Source organism: Pinus tabuliformis, chromosome 7 (genome assembly GCF_031772625.1).
Source record: "Pinus tabuliformis cultivar Carrire ecotype Pingquan chromosome 7, CPIR1, whole genome shotgun sequence".
Lineage (NCBI taxonomy): Eukaryota > Viridiplantae > Streptophyta > Pinopsida > Pinales > Pinaceae > Pinus > Pinus tabuliformis.
Genome location: NC_142293.1, coordinates 888166501 through 888186421, shown reverse-complemented (window position 1 = coordinate 888186421; position 19921 = coordinate 888166501).

The following is a 19921-nucleotide window of genomic DNA, read 5'->3' as shown; positions in this document are numbered from 1 at the left end:
CCCAAAAACTCAAAGTTTTTGGAGAGGTAATACTTAGATATTTGCATAGGCTTAATGAAAAAGTGTTGAGGATGTTGATTGATTTGGTTTTTGGGCCATTTGATTGGATTTGAAAAAATTACCTGTAGCAACTAGCTTTCTTGATTTCTATATTTCTCAGCTAAAGTAAGCATAGTACCTTGATCACATTTGGTTTCTTGTAGTAACACAATAATGGGTTTCCCTTGGTTTATCTTTTTCTTTAGCATGTGATGTTTACTATTTCCATTAAGGCCTCTTACATTCCATGGAATGGATTTACAAAAAACAATAGTACACGAACATAAGAAAGTCTTTGATGACCCTAGGTAGAGATACTAACTTATGGTTTAGGTAGGGAGTGAAGTACTTGTTAGACAAGCTAATTGTCTATCATGAGTCAATTAGGAGGGTACATGCTTCTTTGATCTTATGTTTGGATGATTTGCAGGCTTTCCTTTTCTCCCATGCTATTATTTTTTCTTAGTTTTAAGGGAAGTTCTAATGCCTAACCCTCCATATTGGCTAGAATTTGTGGAAGACTTTCCCTCCTCCAATTTGCTAGCATTGTTATGGGTTGTTGGAGTTTATCTAGGCACTTTTCCCCATGGGTTAAAATAAGAGCAAGTTATCAATATCCAACATTTCATCCAAGTCAAGTTGTACTTCTTCTTCCCCCAATCCATGAAAAAATTATTCTCAACCTCTATCAACCTCCATGATTTGTTCATCAATTTTGTTCAAATGAGAATTGATATTGGGTTCTTGTGACTCAATTTTTTGACATTTGGAATCATCTTTAGAGGAATTTTATATGTTAGAAATTGATTTAAGACCTTTATTAATCTCCCCTGACTAAGTGATCCCTTCTTCTGGGTCATCCAAAGTTTCAAAACTATTTTCATCGCTAGTCATTGTATTGGAGGATTGATCTAATTAAGAAAAATAGTTTTGTTGTGCTAAAATTCCTTTTCAGATTATATTAAATATGCTTGAGGATTTATGAGATTGCTTGCAAGTTTAAACACGGGTTTTTGAGTGTTTTTATGTAATTTTTATGTGAAAATTAACATAAACAAATGATTGAACAACAACAAATGATAGACATAAACATCACCATAAACAGTGTCATAGCAACACATGATGAAGGAGTTCACCCCTCCTGGGCTACGTCTCCTTGCTCTAGATTCCAATGGGTTGACCCTCTCTATTATGCTAAAAAATGTGAATACATCAGTTTATAATGCTCAGAATGATTTGAAACATGTTCCAATGTCTCTAGAATGCCCAAAAAACAAAAGAAGTTATGGCCTTTCTCAATCTTCTGCTAATCGCACCGCAAATTCCCCAAAATCCGGCACCATCCTACAAATTTTCCCCCAAAACGCTGTAACGGAGCGACAACTTCACCAAAACTAGGCGAAATTGTTGGACAATTTAAATGCCCGCTAATGCCTATGTATCGAAAATGATGGACACGTTCCTGGGGCTAAGGCCAACGGCCCGCCCCCGCTGGACGAGCGCCCACTCCTCCTCTGCGGTGGTCGCATGAAATGATGTAACCACGTGCTGGCCCCACACGAGCTGGCCTATTCTCCAAACAACACGCCATGATATATTTAAATATAACGTGCAATCATATGTTATTAAGAACTTCTACTATGGTGTGTTGGTAAATGGATTTGGTGTGTTTTGGGAGGTTGCAAGTTCGACACCCGCTGCCTCCACCCGGACTTTGACAAAAACATTGGTGGCCTCTCAGGCTACCACGTGGCAGCCTCCGACTGGGCCACATGTCAGCCCATGGTTGGCCATCACTCCAACCAATTACAAATGTGGAAATTCGTCCAATAATACCATACCACTTGTCAGCACCTCATTCACCGAAGGATCCGATTGGCTGAGTCAAACTGCCACATACCCTGCCCAATTAGCACCACGTTAAAAGTACGACTGCTGACTAGGCTGTCAATTTTTTTGAAAATTCGCTTATTTGGGAAAGTGAACAAAACTCGTTTTTGGAGTCATACAGAGTTTGTTTTACGCGAAACGAGTTGCGTTGGATTCAGGATGACAACCACTATGCGGTCGTCTAGGTTCCACACCAATCCGACAACTTTGAATTTTGAGCTATTTTTTGACCACCTAATCAAGGATATTATGTAAGTAGGTATTTTGAACAACTTTCTTTTGTTGAGAACTTCATTGAAGCCTTCTTGATCGGGCATATTTTTTCTTTTGTTTGTAATTTTTGGGATATTAATAGGGCAGTCTCTAAATAAGTTTCCATATTTAGTCACTGATTCGGACCTTGGGGGGAGACCCCCAAGATCTAAAACATTGAAATGGATTTTAGGGGAGCGGCACCCCAAGATCTGAAAAATTGAAATGCCAGAATAAAAATAGGAGAATGTCCAATAAACAAAACCACAAAGAATTTTTTTATTAAAATGGAGAATAACTATAAGAGCTACATTGTGGCGGACAAACTATCCTTTTACAAAATGATACTTGTTACTTATAATATTTTTCAGTTACAATACCACGGGTCAATTCCATGGGTGAATGAATACCATGGGTGGATGTCACAATACCACAGGTCAATTCCATGGGTGAATGAATACCATGGGTGGATGTCACAATACCACGGGTCAATTCCATGGGTGAATGAATACCATGGGTGGATGTCACAATACCATGGGTGAATGAATACCATGGGTGGATGTCACAATACCATGGGTGAATGAATACCATGGGTGGATGTCACTTACAATACCATGGGTGGATGCCACTTACAATACCATGGGTAAACTCCATGGGTGAATGAATACCATGGGTTGATGCCATTTTCCATTCAGATCATTCCTCCCTCCTTAAGAAGCAATGGTCCCCATTGCGTGAAGTTCCCTCATGCGAAGCCTTTGTTGAATATGAAGAGCCACTGAAGATAAGGGTTTTATGTGGTTAACCCATAACCATGATCAACGAAGATCCGAGGATAGAGATACCCAGTAATGTTCGTGACCAACTATGATACTGACAATGTGCGGACTAGCAAATGGACTTCAATGAAGTGTGGGTTTGTGGATGACCCATGACCATGATGAACGAAGATACGGGGATAGAGATACCCTGTAATGCTCGTAACCAACTGTGACACTGACAGTGTGCGCCCTAGCAAATGGACTTCGATGAAGTGTGGGTTTGTGGATGACCCATAACCATGAAAAATGAAGATCCGAGGATAGAGATACCCTGTAATGCTTGTGATCAACTGTGATACTAACAGTGTGCGGCCTAGCAAATGGACTTCAATGACAGGGATTTTGTGCAGTTGACCCATAACCGTGATGTTGGTTGTTGATGAAGTATTAGGTGCCTGCATAGCCTGGGGTGGAAGGGCACGTCTCCAAATAACCCAAGCCGAATGCTGCTATGCTGAAACTGATGAATGTGAAGCAGGTGCCTATTAAAGTGGGGTGGGAGGCACGTCTCCAACGGGAACCCGCTCTGAATGCTGCTCCAGAATTAAAATGGACATAATTCGGTAAATATAACTCAGAATATTTATTATAACCTATTGTTAGAAGTAGAAGGACCATTTTTCATCTTCCCATGTGTTGTAAATCCTTATTTGGACACTCCAGAATCTCAGATTCACCTTGCAATTTTTCCGTCGCCACAAAAGTTCTGAAAAATAGTTGATTTTAGATCAGCGATATCTCCCACATCCGAACTCCGATTCGACCCTTTTTTTTTTTAATTGGGTGATTTTTCAAGAGGAGCTTAGATCTACAATCCTTTTTTCTAAAATTCTGCAAAAAACTTTAAAAAATGATAGAAGAGTCGCTGTCCACCAGTTGTCGTCAGAAAACCTCAAGATCTGAAAAATTGAAATGTCAGAATAAAAGAGGAGAATGCCCAATAAAAAAAACCACAAAGAATTTTTTTTATTAAAATGGAGAATAACTGTAAGAGCTACATTGTGGTGGACAAACTGTCCTTTTACAAAATGAGACTTGTTACTTATAATACTTTTCAGTTACAATACCACGGGTCAATTCCATGGGTGAATGAATACCATGGGTGGATGTCACAATACAACGGGTCAATTCCATGGGTGAACGAATACCATGGGTGGATGTCACAATACCACGGGTCAATTCCATGGGTGAATGAATACCATGGGTGGATGTCACAATACCATGGGTGAATGAATACCGTGGGTAGGTGTCACTTAAAATACCATGGGTGGATGCCACTTACAATACCATGGGTAAATTCCATGGGTTGATGCCATTTTCCATTCGGATCAGTCACTTTCTATGTTTGAGTGGAATATGTCTATAATTTGGTGTTTGGATCCATTCAAAATATTGAAAGCAGATGTTGATGTATTCTTGATTCATGTAGACACAAATCCTGATGTACGATGCATATCTTCCTTGTTTGGTGACCTTTGATATCTTCAATAAGGAAGCGAGGGTGTTACCAATGCCTTGTAAGGTTTAATTTTCCTATAATTATTGTGTTTTAAGGTTTCTTTATCCCATAATTCTTGTGGAAGGGAGTGCTCGCTTATCCAAAATAGAGCTTCAGAAAAGTTCGCTTTCTCAAGGCTAAATCATTTAGTTTCATACCTAAGATAAAGACTAGTCAACTTGAAGAAATAGGTCCCCTCTTAAAAACTGAGTCCAAGGGCTTCAGTTTGAGCAAATACTGTTATAAAGAAGCCTTTGGAACCTAGATTTAGGTAAATTTAGCCCTTAGTTTTCCACTTGGTCTTTTCCCAGGCAATAAGATCTTTCTTGAAAGGCAAAATGCCCATGAATTTTCCTATGACCACATGGTCTTTCATGTAATATATATAGCTATCAACATTGGGTGAGGTAACCTCATACCTTGGGTTCACCTTAATTTTATGCAGATAATCATAATGAAATTGTTGAACAAATCCCTATTCTTGAGATCATCATTCTCAATGTTAGGATTAGATTTCAATTCCTTCTTTTTCCCACATGTTCTTGGAAAGGGTTGGCTAAAGGAGGTGCCCCAAAACCATATCCTTAAAAGAGCATGCATCAGGATAGGGATTGGTGTGAGTCACCATACTTGAAAGACAGGATTGATTTTTGTGCTTATATGGAGCATGCATTGAGATAGGGATTGGTGGGAGTTACCATGCTAGAAAGAGAGGACCGTAGACACACAAAAACCATGATATTAGTCAAAGGAGAATGGAAACCCTTGAACAATGTGGGTTGTAGGGAGCTAGGGTTGAAGCATATAACATATGATTACCTAAGTAAATGTATTTTATTTTAATATGAGAAGAATGAGAATATAGTTTATGCATTGTAACAGAGGTAAAATTAGTTAAATAGATAATAATGTGATTGAGCATATATATTATTAAAAGATAATTGAATTAGTTAATTACAAGTCATTGAAAATAAGTACATTTAGAATATGCATGGAATGGAGATAAAGTAATTCTAATCAACAAGGAAATAATTAATATTGCACCCATAAATCAAGGAGAAGAAAGAAGAACAAGGGATTCAAATTCAAATACAAGTGTGGAAATGAATAATGGAGTAGGATAATTAACAGGAGTAAATAAATAAATAAAGTTGAAATGACATGTGCATCCACTCAAATAGGAAATGAGGAGGAGAACAAGCTCAAAATTAGAAGTACTAGTGAATCAATTGACAATGAGGTATGCAAACATGTTGAATTATTTTCTTTCATAGTTTTGAAAATAATCATTCTTAATATTTCAATGATACTGGAATTACAAACTACGAATCATACCTAATTGAAGAAGCAATGATGTGAGGGACAACCAATTTACTCTATCATGAGCCTGGCCATATCAATATTTAGAATAGAGTTTTGACAAATTGCAATCTTTCTTGTGTAAATTCTTGATAATTATTGAATTTGGTGGTTATACAAAAACACAAACTATTCATTAGATACAATACATCCAAGGCTCTATAATACTTTTAAAATTTATTGAATCTTATGAGTGAGAGTATACTTTATTTAGTTCACATATCATAAACTAGTCAATATAAATAAATCCTTGCTTGCATTTGAGCATGAATCTATACATACATACTACATGTCGATTATTAATCCATATACGAATGAATTATTTTGGAGTTAGTAAAATGACAAGATTGGCTGCAATGAAGCAACCTTTTCCCAAACCCCAATAACATATAGTAGTTCACTCGTTAACTAAGATTGAATTTCTAAAAAGAGAGAACCATGGCATCAAATGTAGGAGTTAAAATAGTGAATAACTAAAAAATAACGTGGATGGATGGAGACATCAATGAATTCCCAATAAGTGCTAAACACAATATGAAAAGTAAGAGTCCATGATTTCACAACTCAAGAATTTAATTTTAGTTATGCAGGGATAGACAAAGTTATTCTCAATTATGGTGTCAAGGTTATGAAATTGATTTGTTTGAAATGAGGGTATCTTTGCATGCTAATTTGATGACTAAATCCCCTCAAAGTTTAAAGTATATGGGTATTAATGTTTAACAATCACAATAACACGAAAATGGAAAGGAATAATATGGCCACTAAATTTTTGGATAGTCAAGTAGTTGTTCAGAGGAGTGGGTTAGACATGATAGATGTATCCCAAGCACTATACAAATATTTCATCTAAATATCCTTGAGAACAATTATGAATAACCACAAGCTTGATATGTTTGGAGATTTCATGAGAGTAGTGATTTGCTAGGTAAAAGACATGACCATTTTAAAATCCTCATTTCTTCGTTAGGAAATTTGTAACACCCTTCTTGGTGTTAACTTCTGAAGATACACAATTCCATAACAAGTTTAAAGAGTATTTTTACATAGTATATGTATCTATGTCAAAATTACATAGGCACATTTTTTTATTGTTTCTAAATGATATGCTTATCATATACTAATTCCCATCTCATTTTAATTCTGAATACTTTGCAGAATTGGGTGACTAACCAATTAGAACCTATTCAATTTATAGTCATACAAGGATTGTCACTTTGTGGCACGTTATTAGCTTAATTATTCTTATACTTGTTGATTGTATAAATCAATCCACATGACTAATTTCATATTATTTGTAATCAAAATTTCCACATCATTATAATTAAGTGTGATATATAAAATTATATATATATATATATATATATATATATATATATATATATATATATATATATATATATAGTGATACAAAAATTGTCACTTTGTGGCATATTACTAGCTTAATTATTCTTATACTTGTTGGTTGTATAAATCAATCCACATGATTAATGTCATATTATTTGTAATCAAAATTTCCACAACATTATAATTAAGTGTTATACATAAAATTATCAAATCACTCTCTCTCTCTCTCTCTCTCTCTCTCTCTCTCTCTCTATATATATATATATATATATGGATGGGCAAAACTCCATAGTATTTTCATTGTTCATCAAGCTTTGTCCTTAAATACTGCATCAATTTGTGATGGTACATAACCAATTGTAAGTGTATTTGGATAAAAAAAACAATTACTTGATTTCCATCATTGAGCTAAAGAAAAATAAACATTTGTCCTTCTCCTCACAAAGCTAGTACTTGTGCATTACAATTCAAAACTTAGCTACTTGATATGGATATTCTATCCAAATTGCTTCTGATCTACATATAAATTATTATATCGAACCAAACACTTAGCATGTATGTTAGTAGTGTTTAAGAATCTTAAATAATGAACACTAGAAGAATGTAAATGATATATTATATGACACCATAAACACTGACACTTATTTATTCTGTTAAGATAATGTGTTTCATTCTTAAGAATTTAATCGGTATTATAATTGTCAATTTAAATTCCAATTTGATTTCATCAAAATATACCTTGACAACAATTCATAAATTTACTCTCCACAAAAAAAAAATCTTTGATTTTAGATAAATATAGCTAAGATATATAATTCATCATATATAAGCTACCTATCATTATGAACTATAAGCTACATACATTACCATGTTAAGTATGTTAAACAACTTTGTTATTTACAGCGTAAATAGTGAATCATGTAATAATAATTTCATAAAGAAATAATTTGATGGTTACCCTATGGGCTACATTTCACACTAATGCTATATAAAACTAGGGGTTAATGTAAGCACACAATTGTTAGGTTATCAATGCATATATATGAATTCATAATCATACCATCACATATTTATGTGCATGGACACCATTCATTATTCAAGAATTATGTTATGTAAGGGCATACATATACTATAGAATATGTATGCATGCTCTCTCTTTCTGTGTTTGGATACCATTCATTATTCAAGAATAATGTCATGGAAAGCTATACATACACAATAGTCGTAGTAGTATTATATATATAGACACACACACACACACACAAAAACAATATAATAACATGCACAACTTGTTTATATCACATGTCCCACACACACACATATATAGTAGACTAACAATACACATGGTCTATGTAAACAACACGGGGGTGTTGTTTTCATAGACCATGTGTATTTTTAATATACTAAATATATTTGTATGTATGTCATAGGTGTTGTACTCACTCTTGTTTGGTAATAAACGTGAGGACCAAAGCATGTGAAAGAAGCTTTGTTGGAAGCGGTATTTAACTGAGTTAGAGTTCGAGAAGATTTAAAATATGCCTTATCTAAGCATAGATAAGCATCCTTTTAGGAAATAAGGTCCTACCCTTATTGATAAGGGAGGGAAACATATTGAGTTTAGTATTCTAGGGGAAGAAATATAAGAAAAAAATAAGGGCCAAATAGGGACTTTCTACATTTTTTTCACCATTCAATATTTATAATTCATCTTCAAGTCACCATCTAATTTCACACCAACCTTACAATTCAATCCATGCTTTGTTTAAATATAAAGATCACACTTCTAATATAAATTGAAAAAAGGTAAATTCACTACTTCAAATAATAGAACACACATGAACTAGAACGTGTCTTGCTAAAGTGATAAAGTAATCTTATATGTTGTAACAGAGTTGCAATTGTGGTGATGATGAAATGAAATTTAAGCTCATTAATTCACTCCCTTGATTATGAAAGAAACAAAATTCAACTCAGTTGTTGAACAAAACCTTAAATAATATGAATGAATCTTGGAAATAGAGTATTGAAAGTTAGAATTGAATTGCAACAATATCAACCTACGAGTTACAACAAAGTAAATGAAGAAACACAACAATAATTTTTTTACAGAGCAAACATTTCACAATAATGCACATAAACCAACTCTCAACGAATTTCATTATCAAACTCATATACTTATACATGAGGAGAGGTCTTCGATAATTTGTCACCTCAACAAATCTCTTAATCAATGACTCCACAAATCTCTCCAGATATCTATTACTCAGAATAACAACTTTAAAAATGAATCATTATTCCAACATTTCTCCCCCATTATGATCATTTGGAAATGTTCCAAGATCATCTCTGAATTTGCAAAACTTTTCCTTAGATAGTGCTTTGGTGAATATATCAACTACATGTTCATTTTTTCTACAGTAGTCAATCTTGATCATTCCTTGATAAACCAAATCTCGAACAAAATGACACTGAATATAAATATGCTTGGTCTTCTTATGAAAAATTGGATTCTTAGTCATGAATAGCACTTTGATTATCACATATCAACTGAGTGGGTTCTTAACCAAACTGCTTCACATGTTTTTTTCGTTGCTACCTTATACTCAACATTTTCTATGGAGAGATAAACTGTGGGTTGCTTGTTAGTACTCCAATCAATTGTTGTTCAACCCATGCTAAATGAATACCCTGAAGTTGATTTCCTATCATCCATGCATCCATCAGAATTAGAATATGTATAACCAATCAACCTGAAATATTCTATAGATATGTATACCAAACCATAACCAATTGTTCCACACAGATATATAAAAATCCTCTTTAATTCTTTCCAATGCAATTCCTTGGGTTCTACCATAATTCTCGATACCATACTGACTACAAAAGAAATATCTAGTTGAGTTGTAGTTAAGTAGATCAAAATTCCAACCAATTGACAATACAAAGTAACATCAACTGAATTGGATTCATCATTTTTGTATAAATTGAACCCAACTTCCAAAGGAGTTTTCAATGGTTTGCAACTAAAAATTTTGAACTTCTTCAAATCGACCTAAGTATACCTAGCTTGTGACATGAAAATACCATCTTCCTTTTGCAAAAATTCAATACCCAATAAATGATTCAACTCAACAAGATATGTCATCTCAAACTCAACAACCATATGTGACTTAAATTATTGAAATAGTTCAACGCTATTCCCTGGCAGATCAAATCATCAACATATCAGAAAACTATCATAATGTCATGTCCTTAATGAAAGATATAGAGATTGGGCTCATATAAACTTTAACTAAGCCATGATCACGAAAATTCTTATCAATTATTGAATACCATGCCCTTAGCACTTTCTTAAGACCATACAAGGCCTTTTTCAACTTATGAACATGGTATTATTTTCCCTACACTTAAAAACCCTTACGCTACTCCACATAAGTTTCTTAATCCACATAACCATTCAAAAAAGTTGATTTAACATCCATCTGAAAAATTGGCCATTTGTATTAAGCAACTATTGTAAGAACCATCCTGATTGTATCCAACTTTTTCTAGTAGGGAAAATGTCTCAGTATAATCATTATCTTTTTTTTGTGCATAATCCTTTGCAATTAAATGAGCCTTATACTTATCAATTGTTCCATCTAATTTATACTTGGTTTTATAAACCCATTTAGTGCCAATTACATATTTTCCTTTTGGTAATTTGACCAAGTCCCATGTATCATTTTTCACCAAGTCATTCAATTATGCTTCCATAGCTTCATTCCATTCTTTATTTCTTGATGTTTTTGCATAATTATGTGGTTCATCAATTTTCATTACATGGCCCAAGTGCATAACTTACTAAAGAAATTTGAGATCTAGTAACTCTCTTTTCAAAATTTCTTTTCAACATACTATTTTCTGAATGACCTCTTTCAAACCATTAAGGCTTCTTCTGAACTTCAACTATCTCTACTGACTTGGAATTTGATTCCACATGTTAATTTTTCTTAGGGATATATTGTTCTTTGCTTTAGTAAATTTCATTTCATTATTTACACATTGAATTCACCCCATAACATCATAACATTATTCAACAACATATGTAATTATATAGAAAGAGTAATATCATCATCAATGCAACAAAACATAAAGGAAAAATAGAAGAAAAGCATTCACACATAGAGACGCTAGGATTGGTTAAAGACCAGGGAAAAACCCCACAAGGGGGAAACTCTTTCAAATTCTTCTTCTTATTATATTGTCATTGAATATTTCAGCAAAGAGAGAGTGCAAGGATCCATATCTTCAATTACATAACTACCCAACAAAATAAACTAAACAAAATCCAAGAGATAAGCCTAGCAATAATAATAATCAAAACCCTGATTCAGAAGCCTGCGATCAACTTTCAATATTTGCGGTCAACTCTCGAACTTTGTAGTCAACTGTCAAACTTTGTGGTCAGTTGATAAAATGAAACCCTAGTTTCCAACTGTAAGCAAAAAGTATACGTGTGTGTGGCTAAAACCTTCCAACCGTACGCATGAGCCTATGTTCTTGCGGTTGTAACCAAAATTTTCTTATGTCAAGCCTATAGTTGGAAAACAAAACCCTAAACATATGTGTGAACTTAAGGACCTGCAATTTCAAACTAGTATGAACCAATCTCTGCGACCCAGCCTTAGACTTGTGCGAACCAATCAATGAAGAAGAGAAGAAGAATATGCTTGGTCATATCAAAATGAGATTTAGGTCACTTATATTTATAGCCATCCATGGGTGTCTGATTTCTCTTTTGGGTCAACCTTTCCTTTTGTGTACATGTGGGTTTCCACAATAAAAATATATTTTTGCCTCAACCAAATAAAATTCTTCCAAAGGCTAGGAGGGTCTTCCTTGATCAGGAATATTGTCCAAAGGAGGGAATTTTTTCTTAAGCTACTAAAAATTAACACTCCCTCTTAGCTATGGATTAATTTATTGACTGCAACATATGTCTCAAATTTCGTCTTTGCTCATCTCTGCTCATCCTTTCTCATCTTTTCTCATATGTTGAACACTCTCGAATCTAAAAGAAGAAGAATTTGACATCGAAGGGGAGCTAAATCTACTACCCTATATCCATTGAGGAGTTGCTTCTACCAACCATAATCACTGCTAGTGGGAAGCCAATGTTGCTACTAGGGAATCTCTGCTAGTGGGGAGACAATGCTACGACCCGAGAAATCACAGACAACAAGAGGGACGTCACTTACCTTATGAGGCAAGGATCACGCTTATCCCACTTCCTGTAAATAATAAGAGGGATACCACTTACCATAAATGGTAAGTATCGTAGGTATCCTATTATCTATTGATCTTCCAAACAAGACCCTAAAGAGTCAGTGATAGAACATGTGCATCTCTAGCTTGAGCGGGATGCCACTAACCATAAGTGGTAAGGATCACGCCTAACTCAAGAAACCAACACCCATTGGCCAGATGGGTTGGAAAGATAGATGCCAACTGGGGTGTACTTTGCATAAACCAAGATAGGGGAGCTAGATCTTCCACCCTATGGGTAACAGATAGGGGTGATACCCTATTGTCTAGAGATCCCTCAACCTCAAGAGCCCTACATCTCAATTCCTCACCCTAGGAGCTCAAACAGGGGGGGAGATTCGGCTCAGTGTCCTCGATCATCCCAAACCCTTTCTCCGGAGGGTCACATCCATCAATCCATGCTACTCTCTATAGATCGGAAACATATCAATGTGCTCACATTTTGTACCAACTTAACCAAATCACTAAAGAGTCGCCTCAAACATCACCAAGAGTAGTAGTCCTTTATTTTATTATTCATGCAAGATATCAAATATTATGTTAGAGAAAATATATATCACAAAGGATACCTTATTCATTCACCCTCTCATGGAGGCAGTAACTACAAGTCTAGTCTTTTCTCATAGAACAACATAGTCTCAATCTATAGAGATATATTTGTCCCAACTACATACATGATTCTATTCCAATCGAATTCCATTATTGTTATTGCAATATATCACTTTCATATCCAAAACCTGCTCAAACAGCTCTCCAAAGAGCTTCCTTAACCAAAATATTCCTCCTCTAGCCATGCTAGTAACAATGTACTCAACCTCGGCCTTGCTTAAAGCTACGAACTTATATTTCATGTTCATCCATGATATCATTATAGATCCCAAGAAACACTTAGATGTTCTCTTTTTGTTTCCATCCCAATCGTCATAGTATCCATGCAAACTCATATCTTTGGAAGTATATCTTACAATCTTTCACATTGAACTCAGAGGCCAACTCCCTCTTACGCTTGATCATCAAAGGCCCACTACCTATCAAGAATAGATCGTCAATATATAAAATCAAAATCAAAGGCATACCTTGGACCCACTTAGAGGTTCATATTAGAACTACTTCCAGGATTCACGATGTAACTGTCATTGCAGTCATTCCTGGCTGAAAGAGCTTACTTAAAACCATACAATGCTTTCTTCTCCATTATCTGATCCATGTCTTATAGGTCTGTCATATTCTTGGAGTGCTCCTGGTTTCATGCATAAGAATTTAGTTTTTTTATTCTACATGCTCAACCACAGCCATAGGCCTTCACGATCTAACATTTTTATTATAGCATGAAAATATTATTATAGACAGGTTGATGTCGTGAGAGGTTTCATGCATAAGAATTTAGTTTTTGTATCATAAATTCTCAAATACACCCTTAATCCTTTCTCCTAGTAGTTGGGGTTTGGACTAGGAGAAACCTTCTCTGCTCAGATCAAAACTTGCCAAAACTTCTTCAACAACATCAAATGGTTATTCATGACTAAAATCCTTCAATAACCAAGTGTCTTCTTTTCAAATAATGATAGGCGACAGGACCTCAACAAGATTTTCTCCTTTTGAATGAGAAGCCTATTTAATCATCATCATTCACGACATCAACCTATCTATAATAATATTTTCATGCTACAACAAAATTGTTAGATCATGAAATCAAACCATATCAAATTCTTAGACATATATGCATCATAGTCATAACATATTTGCATCAGCTACTTCATCATCACATATGAACATGAAATCAAAATTTCATCAAGGGTTAGAGTCATATGGTTAGGGCAACTGACAAGTGTATAATCATACTTCAAGGATCATAATCACTACATTACCTATTTTACATTTATCAATTATCAAGTCAGATCATTCAATATTACCATATTGTCAAAATTACTGAGCCAAGGTCAACAAGGAGATCCTGAGCAACGATATTAATGTTACACTTTTATAATTAATGCTTATCACAAGAAGTATTAAGTCACAATATATCACAAATAATGCATCTAGGAAATTCATTATTTCTAAAATGTAAAATACTTGCCAAATATCAAGAGCACCAATATATCAAATGTGCCAAAAATCAAACTTACTTTCATATGTATGTGTGACATGTTTATGAAGGTGATGCTATTTGATCCAAATTGGATCCTAAAGAACTCTTTAAGTTTTCATAACTCTGTAAAATTCAGGCCAAAGTTTCAAAGTCTTACAAAGGTCGAGCTTATCAGAAATATCCTTGAACAGTTGTAATTTGTGAGTAGCGCCAAGAAACGAGGACCCTCGGTCAAGCGCGCAGACCATTGGCCCATGGTAACGCGCGCTGTCACAAAACAACAAAACAGGAAGCCTTTTTGAGAAATGGGGGAGGTTTCTGATATGCAATTAGCAACAAGTCGCTAATCGCATATCGCCGAGCAAACCCCTCAGAGAAGAAAAAACCTTGAGCGACCCAGACCCGAAAAGTCAAAAACCGTGCGGAATTCACCGATTCCGTCAGAGGCGGGTCCCACACGAAAACTGGCAGGATATTGGAAGGGCTTCGAGCGGTAAGCCGTTTTAACCGAGTCCAGCCCGATGCCACACAATGGGTGCCATGTGTCCGGCGAAAGAGAGAGAAAACCGCTTGCATCAGACGGGTAAACGCCATGCAACTTACCCGCCCGATATGGATGGAGACCGTAGGATCTGGAGGCTCCAGATCGACGGCAGATATGCGATCCGACAGATGACCGGATTCAACGGGGTAAACAGGCCGAGTTGTATAAAGTTTGAAGTCCGACATGAATGATGAGTTGGTAGAGGAATCATGTTCGCGAGCAATCTAGGAGTTAAACGAAAATAACGGCAGTTCAAACATTTCCAAGAGAATTGACACTCAGTTCGTTATGAAACAGGTGGCCACCTCCCTATGAAGCGTTACACAGTGATGATGATGCAAAAAAGGGGAATTCAAATGGACAGAGGCAGAAGAACCAGAACACCAGGAAGTAGAAACGAACAATTAGGAAGCAGATTGGCTTTAAATCCACAAACTGACAGAGACAAAGCAAGCAGTGAGAAAAGCGAGTAAGAAAGCTAAGAGCCGAGAACAGAGAAAGTAAGTCGAGCTGACCTATAGAGCAAAGGCAGCATTGAGACAAAGCCAGAGAGAGTCAGAGAGTCTGTGTACTCCCAAGAAGGCTTGAGAGGTTCAAGCGAACTCCTTGGCATAGGCCTGTCATGTATGAGTCTCGGGTTGGGCTCATAATATTGTGACCAACAGAGGTCAAGTTTCAGTAAGGAGAGTCCGTGTACTCTAGAGACTTGGGGAATCCAAGTCCAGTCCTACTGATTTATATCTGTTGAGTGAGACTCAAATTGAGCTCATTGTTGTAAAACTCTGATTTGAAAACATAATAGAGAGGCCACCACTAAAGGCTGGACCAGGAGACGTAGCCCAAGATCATTGGGTGAAATCCTTATTAAACTTGTTGTATTTACATGTTTGCCTGTTATGTTTTCTCTAACTGCTTCAGTGTCTGTGTATTTCACAATCTTATGGATCCATTGCATAAAGTAACATAGGCACATCCATGCACATGAGTCTATAATACCTTTAATTATTTGTCCTGGATAAATTCCAGATCAAGTGGTATCAGAGCTCTAGGTTACTAAGGTTAGACAAGCTTGTGCTGGATTTTGTTGTTGAATTCTAACTAGATCAAAGCTTAAATTAGGAGAAGGAGAGTTGGTTGAAACTAACCCTGAAATTGAAAGAGTCTATCCTAAGAGGAAAATGTCAGAAGAAAGTCCCTTGGAATTAGACCCTCAGTTCATGGATAGTTTCATGACCATGAGAGCCATGGTAGAGGAAATGTATAGAGAATTTAAGAAAGGTATAGAGGAAGGTTCATCAAACTCAAAATGAGATAAAGGAGCAGAAGAATCTCTCCTCCATGACCACTCTAAAGGCAAAGGGAAAGAAGAAAAACTTCCCACACCTCCTAGTAGCCCTGAAAACAAAAAGAAGACATCTGTGATTAAATTAGATGTTAAATTTGATTTACCAATATATGATGGAGAGTTGAATGCTGAGAAGCTGGATAACTGGATTAGACAGATTGATGTTTATTGTAGAGTGTAGAGCATTGATTCAGGCAGTAGTAAGATTTAGCTGGCCAGCCTAAGCCTTGGAGGCACTGCCTTGGTATGGTGGGAAGGCAGGGCACAAGATGACATGAAGAAGCATGGTAAAATTCTTTTTGTCTGGAGTGAATTTGTTTCTGTAATTAAAAAACAGTTCTATCCACTAGCTTATATGCAGCAAGCCATGATGAGTTGGCAAACTCTTCGACAATTAAAAGGGAAAAGTGTACAAAGTTACACTCAAGAATTTAGGAAAAGAGCTTTGATTCTAGGAATTTCTTTAGACTCACCTGAAACTCTGTTGAAGTATATAGGTGGTCTACACAACTACTTAAGACACACTATTCTCATGTTTAATCCCACTAGCATAGATGAGGTATCTGTTCAAGCTACACATCTAGAGGCTAGAGGCAAGAATGTGAACCCAGAAGTTGGGGGATTGTCAAAACCCATTGCAAGCAAGAATAAGGAGAAAAGAAAACAGAATTGGAAAGAGAGGAAGACCGATACTGTACAAAAGACCAAATCTTCATGCACTCACTGTAAGAAGGATGGGCATGATGATGAACACTGCTGGATTCTGCATCTGGAGCTAAAACCCAAGAAGTACGATGGCAAAAAGAATAAGACTGTTGCAGCTATTCAAAAGGATTTGGGGTCAGACTCAGGAGATGAAACAAAAATTGTAGCCACAGGTATAAAAGGTAAAAATTCTGAAGCATCTACTAGTAATTCAGCACAATCAACTGATAATGAAGAAAATGAGAGAAAAAGACATGAGCTTTTTCATATTAGTGTTGTTTCCAAGCATCAAAAGATTGATACTTTGTTTGATAGTGGCTCACAAGTAAATTTAATTTATGAAGTAATTGTAAAGAAGTTGGGATTACTAACCACACCTCACAAAAAGCCATATCCATTAGGTTGGTTATGTGATAAAGTACAACTACAAGTGACTAGATAATGTAAACCTAGGTTTTCTTTTGGGTCAACATTTGTAAATGAGGTTGAGTTAGATATTGTTCCCTTGGATATATGTGGAATTGTTTTAGGAAGTCCTTACCTGTATGATAGAAAAGTTATTTTCTATGGAGCTGAAAATAGGTATCAACTCGTTAAAGATGGAATCGAATATATTGTAAGAGCTCATAAACTCAAGAATAATTATAATATCATAAACTCAGGGCAGATGAAAAGAATTGTAAATTCATGCAAACAATTTTTATTGATGGTTGTAAAGGAAAAGAAACCTGATAAAACCAATGTATTTGAGGGCTGTAATGCTAAACAGCAAGCTGATTTAGAAAAAGTTGTTTCAGAATATGATATACTATTTCAAGAACCTAAAGGTCTGCCACCCAAAAAGGAAATAGTACATGATATTAATTTGCAGCAAGATGCTCCATTGCCTAACATCGGAATGTACAGGTTGTCCGCTTTAGAGAATGCAGAAATCAAGAAGCAGGTACAGGAGCTACTCGAGAAAGGATTCATAAGACCTAGCACATTGCCTTCTGGGTCTCCAATTGTCTTGGTGAGAAATAAAGATGGCTCATGGAGAATGTGCATTGATTACCGAGCACTGAATAAGATAATGATCAAAAATCGTTATCCCCTTCCTCGCATAGATGATCTATTAGATCAGTTGAAAGAAGTTGTTTATTTTTCCAAGTTGGACTTGCATAGTGGCTATCATCAGGTCAGAGTTGCAGAGCAAGATGCATGGAAGACCTCTTTCAAAACAAAGCAGGGATTGTATGAGTGGTTGGTTATGCCTTTTGGCTTAACTAATGCTCTGGCTACTTTCATGAGAATAATGAATGATGTACTCAGACCTTTTATTGATGATTTTTTCATTGTATATTTAGATGACATTATTATATTTAGTAAAACATGGGAAGAACATTTAAAGCATGTCAAGCAGACTCTAGATGTTTTGAAAAAAGATAATCTTTATGTTAAACTCTCAAAATGTGAATTTGGCAAAACATCTTTGAATTATTTGGGTCATATTGTAGGGGGTGGTGAATTGAAGATAGATCCCTCTAAGGTTGCAGTCATTGTAAACTGGCCTAAACCCAAATCTACCACAGAAGTTAGAAGCTTCTTTGGAGCAGCACAGTATTGGAGAAAGTTTATTTCTAACTTTTCCTTGATTGCAGCTCCCTTACATGCTTTAATAGGATTGAACAAGGTGTTTCAGTGGGGAGGCAAACAACAGAAAGCCTTCAACACCTTAAAATAAGAGATTAGTACAACACTAGTACTAGCACTACCCGATCTTCAAAGATCATTTGAGATTGAAAAGGATGTCAGTGACTATGCCATGGGAGCAGTGTTGATGCAGCACGATAAACCCATATGTTATCATTCCGAGACATTTAATTCTGTAGTAGTTAATTATCCCACATATGATAAAGAATTGTATGCATTAGTACAGAGTGTGAAAAAGTGGAAACATTATTTAATGGCCAAAGAGACAGTTATACAAACTGATCATCAACCACTTCCACATTTGCACTCACAAACTAAGTTGCAGCAATCAAGACACTATAGGTGGATGGGTTTTCTACAACAATTTCATCTTGTCATCAGATATAAAAAGGGCATAAACAACAAAGTTGCAAATATGTTGTCCAGACCAATCATAAATGCATCCACTATACTTAAGCATAATTCAGTATTGCATGAAAGCTACATGGAACAATATGCTCAAGATATAGTTTTCAAAGATGTATATGCAACTTTAAGTCATGGCAAACAAGTAGAAGAATTGGATTATCATGTTAAGGACCAACTCTTGTATCATTTGGGAAAGTTATGCATTCCTCAAACAAAAAGAGTAAAGATAATTCGAGAAGCACACACTTCTCTAATATCAGGTCACTTTAGGGTAAGTAAAACAGTTGCACAACTGCAAAGATTTTGTTATTGGCCAAAAATGCATGAGACAGTTTCTAGTAAGAGGGTGTACCATGTGTGCTAAAAGCAAGCCCAGCAATAGGAAACTAGGCCTGTACACTCCACTACCAGTTCCTTCTCATCCTTGGGAAAGTGTTTCTATGGACTTCGTTGGGGGACTGCCTAAATCTAGAAAAGGTCATGACTATTTATATGTTGTTGTGGATAGGTTCAGAAAAATGTGTATTTTAATACCTTGTAACAAACATATTACAGTTGAACAAACTGCAAAGTTGTTCTTTCAACATGTATAGGTTCATTTTGGATTACCCACTTCCATTAT